This window comes from Coptis chinensis, chromosome 8 (assembly GCF_015680905.1).
Source record: "Coptis chinensis isolate HL-2020 chromosome 8, ASM1568090v1, whole genome shotgun sequence".
In the NCBI taxonomy this organism is placed as follows: domain Eukaryota; kingdom Viridiplantae; phylum Streptophyta; class Magnoliopsida; order Ranunculales; family Ranunculaceae; genus Coptis; species Coptis chinensis.
Window position 1 is genome coordinate 65,140,878 of NC_141463.1, and position 7,851 is coordinate 65,148,728.

Consider the following 7,851-nt stretch of genomic DNA (forward strand, 5'->3'; position numbering starts at 1 on the left):
AACAGGAATGAAATATTGCTTGGGACATAAGCGGACTCTAACAAATAATTACAAATTTTACCATATATAGTTTCGCAGATTAAGCATCCTCCTCCCCTGAGAAATGAGGCTCCTTCAAGTCTTGACAATCTATGACTATTTTACATGCCTTCCTTCTATCGTCATCTACCCTGGCTAACATATTTAATACTACTTTGTCGGACGGGGTATATGGGACTACTAGGTGAGATGGAATGTGCCAGCCAGGCCAAACCATAGTACGTAGAGAACGGACTATAGCATTGGTCATGCGCATAGTGTCAACCTTAACCCAATTAGTGAAATGTTGACAAAATTCCGGGAAAAAGAAAGTCATTATACGAGAGACTGACTGACATAAGAAGGAACTTATGCCTTATAGTCTGTGCTCTAGCAAGACTAGCCACTATGGTTATGGATAAATCATAAAACCAACGCCCCTCAACTAAAGCAAAGAAAGTGTTGCATGCGGTAGAATCCGCAGATGTGAAGTGGCAATCTCCTAGGACATTTAACTTAAGGAAAAGCATTGCAAGACCCATATTAAGGGCCATGCTTCCTAGGGATATGTTTAGTTGGCCTTGGTCTTCTACTTGGAAAATACCCGCACCATAGGTCTCATGGAAGTGCACCCAGTCATAATGGTTTGCATTATCATCAATATAATTAACATGGGTGTCTTGGGAAGGGATAAGAACTCCTAATGAAAAAGAAGTTAAATACTTAGTTAATTCAAAAGGTTCATCATCTAACATATATCACTTTAAGGGCTTGTTCTCCATTAGGGTGTGCAAAGAAATTAGCATGCTCATAAAAATAAGTAGTAAGTGTAGGAGAATAAGTTTGATCAGGTATTACTAGTAGGGTGAACCATTCGTGCTCCATCATCATCTCGTTAAAGTGGAACCCACAATTGTCATTAAGGAATAGATTCTCAAAAGACTGTTCCGATATAATTTTTGGAGTATTCATAGCAACCAAGTAAAGAAAAGAACTACTGGAAGTGATAAAAGAAGAACATGTAAATCCAATCCTGAGAGCTTGAAGTGAAGGGGCGGACGCGCTCGCAATTTGCCTTACCAAGGCGCGGGTCACACTTAAGTAAAAACTGATAATAAATATATAAGGGCAAGTCGCGCTCTATTTGTTTTTGGAGAGGGGGCGGGCGCGCTCTTAGTTGCAACACTCGGTTTAGGTTTTTGTGCAATGAAGCTACATGCAGAGGCATGTATTTATAGAGTTCGATTGCTAAGTCTAAGGCCGGATGGTTGTTAAATAAAAAGATGTGCAAAAATCTTTTTTAGGAATAGTTTCTAACACATGAATTATATTTATGATTTGGAATTTTTATATAGGATTAGATTCTGAAATTCCTCGAAATATTGATATTCCACGAAATATAAGGTTCTTAATTACATTATGGATCCCAATTGAATCAAACAAGGCTCATGGGCTGTATATAGTGGGATTTCTATATAAGATTAGCTTATGAAATTCCGCAAAATATTAGAATTCCACGAAATTCAGGTTCCTAATTACATTCTGGATCCCAAGTATATAAATTAAGGCCCAAGGAGTCTTATATTTTGGCCCAAGACTTCTAAAAATGTGATTAAAGCATGCAATTTCATACGTGAACATACATTATGCTAAATTTAGATATACCACCCACAAACATTTGAGGGGGTAACCATCCGTATTTTCTAATATGTATTTATTTATTTAAAAATTTGTTGGATTAGATTTGGGATATGTGGGCCTGATTTCTGGGCCCGAGTCTGTGTTGGGCTTAGGTTTCAAACCTAGGAATATATATTCATATTTTTCCAGAGAATAGGGTTTTTGGGATAAAAATAAAATAAAATGGAGGCGGAGATAAGAAAGCTCGCTTGCTAGAGAGTTGGAGCGCGACGATTTGGACTATGAGGGATTCGTGGAGCTTTTAATTAAAGTGAGTAGTTTAGTTTTCATTTCACGCCTATATACAGAGATAACTTTATTGTAGTACAATGTTTCGTTCATTTTCTGCTCATTCTCTTAAGTTATTATTCTTCTCGTTAGTGTTTAAAACTGGTTAGATTGTAGGACTGTCGAAACTCTTTAGTGGTTGTTCATGGAGGCGCAAGCCCCAAACACCGTCCCCTCCTTTATACTTTTGAACTGTGATACTGTGGTGGTGTGGATTTTTCTTTTGAGCTGTTATTTTTGTATTATGTGTTGGTTGTTGGTTGATTTCTGTTTGGTGATCGTGGTGGGGTGATGGAGTGCTGGAGAGTGGGGCGGTGAAGCTTTGAGGGAGGCGTTAATGGTGTCACCTGTCATAATGTTGTTTGAACTCTTGTAGTTTTGATTTTTGGAATTTGTCGGTTTGATGGGTTGTTGGTTGATGTCGGAGGAGTTAGGGATGGATACTTGGTTGTTGTTTGGAGAGTGGGGGTTGTTGGGAGCTTTGAACAGGCGTCAATGGTGATCGGGGTTGAGTTTTCGAAGCTTGAGGGAATCGAGTTTTTAATGTATAGAAATATGGGGTTTTTGTAGAGGGTGAAAACCGAACGGTTTGTTGGTGGTGGCAAAGCCGGTGGTGGGATGCGCTGGTGAGGAAGGGGATGTGTTGTTGAGGAAGAAGAAGTGAGGGAGATGACCTGTTACCTCTGTTGGGCCTTGGGCCGAAAAGTTTAAGTTTTGTTTGGGCCAGTTCAATTAGTTGTTTTGGGCTGGAACTTAGTTTTGTTTTTGTTGGGGCCAATTCTAATTTTGTGGGCTGGGTCATTATTGTTATATGGATCCGGCTAACATTATTTGAATATTTGGTTGAGTCATGGGCTTGGCTAGTTGGGTCCGAGCCATGACCTTAACCATGACCTTAGCCATGAGCCATGCACTTTTACCTTAGCCATGACATGAACTATGACCTTAGCCATGAACCATGGCTATGACCATGAACCTGTTGAACATGGAAATGACGTGTTGACCATTGACCATTGACCATTGATGGTGGAATGTTGACTTTTTCCAGATTTTCACATATTTACTATTATGGACAAATGTAATAATAAAATATTGTCGAAAATTGTATAACCTTGTTTGTCATTATCTAATTAAGATTTGACGTGAGTAGTGTGTAAAGCATATAAATTTTGGCACGTAACAAGAAGGGAATTCTTATAAGACTTAGATATATACATTTTTATGAAAATTAAACTACATATGGACTTAGATTCATGGACTTTAGTATTGAGCTTTTGATGGTTGATCAGTTTGACTTGACTTGTGATTTGGACTCGAATAATTATGCATGATATTTGGACTTGAGTTGTTCTTTCTTTTTAAAGTCGTTTCATTTTGACATTGGTAGAATGGACATATATTTTGATTATTTATTTACTATTTATATTGTGCACAAATCTCTATTAGTAAAATGCACCATAATTAATCTGGCCTTTTAAATTAGACCAGCCTTTTTTCTACCACCTAATACCCCTAATTAAATAAAAAAAAAATATGATTCAATGTCTTAAAAAAGGACTATTTCGTCATTTAATTTTTTATTTCTATTTATACCCTTCAATTACAACACACAGACAAAAGAGTTTTATGTAAATTCAGGGCAAAAACCCAAATCCACTTATATTGACATGTACGCGGTGTTACCTTGCCATTAATACCCACTTAAATACCATTAATACCCACTTAACTACCATTAATACTGAGTTCTTTCAACTTCCCCTCCTTTCTTCATGAACTCTTTCCAGTGCTGGTTTTTGCTTTATGCTTCCAATTTGTGTTGGCTAATTCTTTGGCAAGGGGAAATGTTGGCTAATTTGTGTTTTCTTGAAATTTTCTTTCAAACACGCCACAGATGAAGTTGGCAGTAGTATTACATCAGAAGCTGCAAGAATATTAAGTGAGAATAATTTTTGTAACTTCATGGCAAATTATGTTTTCCATTCAGGGAATTACGAACACCGTTGGGGCGCACCGAATTGTTGGTGTTGCACTCACAGGGTTATCTCCTTGATTCGACCCATTCATGGAGTGTAAGTTGTCTAATCTGTTAAGAGTAAACTTTGTTGATTATATCCACCTTAACATCGTTAAAGTTTTAAGAGTTAGTCGTTTAATTATTTTGCTTTCCATCTTTGCAAAATTGTCATTATTTGCTCCATCTATCTTCTTCTACTTGATCGAACCATTATATGGATTGTGTTTGCAAGTTGTAAACCTCAAAGCTTTTCAAAGATTGATTAACTCAATTGCCATAGTTTAGACTCCCATAGATACGCTTAGTGGCCTAAGAATTTTGACAATCAAGTGTAGTGAGGCCATTTAGTTTGCGTAGTTTGAACTTTGAAACACCCTTCAGTTGTAGTTTTTCTGTTGTATATCCAATTGTACGTTATGTAAATTGTATTGTATTACATATATAATCATGTCACTCACATAGTCGCATTAATATCAAGAATTACCTCCATGTTTTATTATTGTATACCTCCATGTATACAGTTCTTATGATCGTCTGAAGACATTGAATTCCTACTCATATCAATGAGTTCTGACCCCATATATTCATTCTTGAGATTTTGACTTGGAGTTGTACCTGCGTGTGACAGGATAGAGTATTTGATAAACACTGGGTTGCCTAAGAAAGAGGTGGCTTGCATGGTGTGTAGATTTTCTCCTTTACTGGGCTACAACATCAATAAAGTTTTGAAACCAAAGCTGGAATTCCTTGTAAATACAATGAAAAAGCCTGTGAAGGACGTTCTGGACTACCCCAGGTATTTCGGCTATTCCTCAAAGTAGTTTTAGAGCAAAGTACGACGCTTAGCAGATGACAAGATATTACCAATCAAGATAGTGAAGAAGGGGATGTTCTTAAGGTTGGTTTTGATTCTAATTTTCCGTTCCTTAGCATATGCATACATTCCTCAATTAAGGCTGAGTTTGCTGTTTAAATAACACTAATTGAAGGTTCAAGAGTTGAACAAGTTAACAGAATGGATTGAAACAATAAAATCCATGTTGGCTTCTATGGGAGATGGAGAAATAAGCATCTCTACCTATGATACTGCTTGGGTTGCTTATTGGGCTTCATAGGGGTGTTGTCAAAGCTCTTGCTTCCGAGTTAATCACTTTTCGATGTTCAATTTCAGTTGTAAATTACCGAGTTCAGAAGATCATTCACGGATGCAACTAGAGGTAAACTAAAACATTCAACATCTGATTGAGTTGGTATGCAGATTAAATTTTACCGTCAACTTATCCGTTTGGTTTGAGTTTGTATTAAACTAAATATTGTTCGTTTTCTAGAAAATTGCCAGTTTCATGTTTTCAGACGTTTAGTTGGCGCTGTTAGTAACTGTTTATTTAGTGAGGTGTGCCAGTGATAGTTCAACCAGACACTCTACCGTCGCGTTTTACTTGGACTATAAAAGCCTTCTCTTAGTTATAAACCTATACCTCTACAGCATCACCAAGAACGAGTGATAAGTTTTTTATTTTTCAGTAAAACTTTTCGTAATACGTTTTATCATCTTTCCACAAGTTCTTGGTCTCAAGATTTAAATGCTCAACTTGGCTCGAAATTCCATTGAGTGGAGTCGATTTTGTTAGCTGATAATGATTAGGTTTGTTTCTCTACTATTAGGCTTTGACAATATATGTCCAGCATGAACTCTAAAAGTTATCATGCTTACCAATGTTGTGTAACAACCTTGATGTCCTTTTAAAACTTTTGTGTTGGAGCTTTGAAGGAAACTCTTTAATTTAAAGATCCAAAAACAATCCAACTTTTCAAATTGCACATTATTGAATGAGCTGTTAGTGGTCCAATACCAAAAACTTCATATCTTTGACCTTCAAAGATGCTATGAAGAGTGTTATACCTTTGCTGTGATTTTCTTATTTAGATGAATGGTACTTATTAAAAAATAAAGCAACAATGACGACTTATGAGCTTACTTCACTATCCTGGCGATTATAGTGGCCGGACTTCATGATATGGATGAATTTCTCCAAATCGCAACTTATTCTAGCAGTGAGTACAATATTTTTTTTTTTTAAATGCTTATATAGTAGTTGTGGAAGATGGAATCGGTTATTATGTAATTGAGTAAAGTGACAGTCATGAAAAAAATGTTATGTTGCCTCAAGACTTTGATCATACCGATTAAGTAGACAAATATTTCCATTACTTAACCTTTTGAATGATGAAAACCTTCATTGATTTTAATATGTTACGGCCCGAAAAAATGCCTAGCTATTTTTTTAGTGTTTCTACAATCGCGTTATTTTTGCTACCTTTGTTGGTTTACTATGTTACCGTCTATATTTAGATTTGCTACGCGATTTCGATTTACTTGGAAAAATAACGAGTCATGGTTTTTTTAGTATCCAATACTTTGTCCTAAGGCCGAACTAGACCAAGTAGTCGGTCAAGGCAATAAGGTTGAAGAAAGTGACATAAGGAAGTTACCATTTCTGCACGCTTGTGGTGAAGGAAACATTGAGGTTGCATCCTCCTTAACCACTTTTACTACCCACGCCATCGCTTAACAACAAATGTTGATCGACGCCGCTAACTTGAACCGTTTACACCTTGGAAAAAAATGTCGGTGAAGAGGGTGTACCAACCGAGACTAGCGCTCGATTCTAAGCGACCCAATGGATATAATGACAAAGATCAAGCAGCTGGTGTTGAAGAAATCATTGGCTCACGATGGGCTTGCTCGAGGGATCCATGAAGGGCACCATCAATAAACTCTGATGGTACCAGCTAACAAAAGTTTGCGTACACATGTGAATCTGTGATTCCTTAACTTAGTGGAATTTTTTTTGTGCACCAGATCATTTCTCCGCTCAACCACTTTCCGAACCGCATCAAAATCCGCACGCTGTCCATTCCAACTTCCAGAGCAAAATCCTCTCGCAAGTCGAATTTTCAGGTCTTATCTCAATAACCCCCTATTAATTAACTAATTGTACTATTACTCTTTTATTATTGTTTTTTAATGTGTTTTATTATATGGGTCAGGTCACCGGTTGAGTTGAGTTGTGTTGTGGAAACATTGTTACCATTTCACACTACTATTGCTAATGCTTCTGCATTGTTGACTTCTATGCTTTCTGTTTCTCGACCTGGTCTTGGTTGGCTTCCAGAAGCTACCTAAATGTAATGCTTTTCATAATCATTACTGTATCACAATTTAATTATGTGTAAATCATGTTAGTCGTACATAACATAATTAAATATACACCCCAAGTGCTCCACTTGCCCCCATTAGGAAATATACAAGGACTTCTAGCTACTCACCTGGTGTAGTGTAGCTGGAACCAATGTTGTTAAAGGCGGAAGCGAGGTAGGTAGAAATATTTAGTGAAAAATAGTTGTAGGTCGTTGTCAAAGGCATTGCCAAGGTGACCCAAGGCGTTAGTTGAGAAGCCTAGCTAACACGTTGCACCCTTTGCTGATAACATAGGCTGGAACTAAGATTGTGATGTTATACTTGATCTTTCTCATAAGTAATGAGGATGTCAGTGTTAGCTATGCTTATACAGTAACTGAATATTTATTGTATAGCACTATAGCATTAAATATTGCATATGAAAAGAAGTGAAGAACACTTACCTCTTGACCATGAGGAATGATCACTCACAAATAATTTTCTTAGTTAAATACATGGTAGTGTTGTGGATCCTTCTTCTATTCTCTCTATTTTGCAAGAATACAAAGACCTTACATCGTCAGAAGTCATCCTTGCAATGGAAAGGGATACAAACAGTACTACTATAACACTATTCCTTTTTTTTTTGTGCAAGTGTTGGGCATAATAG

The 7,851-nt window shown here is 36.9% G+C and overlaps 1 long non-coding RNA gene across 1 annotated transcript; it reads left to right on the plus strand.

Moving 5' to 3' along the window:
• Positions 1–6,704: 6,704 nt before the first annotated feature.
• On the plus strand, positions 6,705–7,179 carry LOC147482457 (uncharacterized). The gene is made up of 3 exons (XR_015205918.1): positions 6,705–6,786; positions 6,864–6,962; positions 7,052–7,179. It is a non-coding gene; the product is annotated as an uncharacterized LOC147482457 (long non-coding RNA).
• The last annotated feature ends 672 nt before the right edge of the window (positions 7,180–7,851 follow it).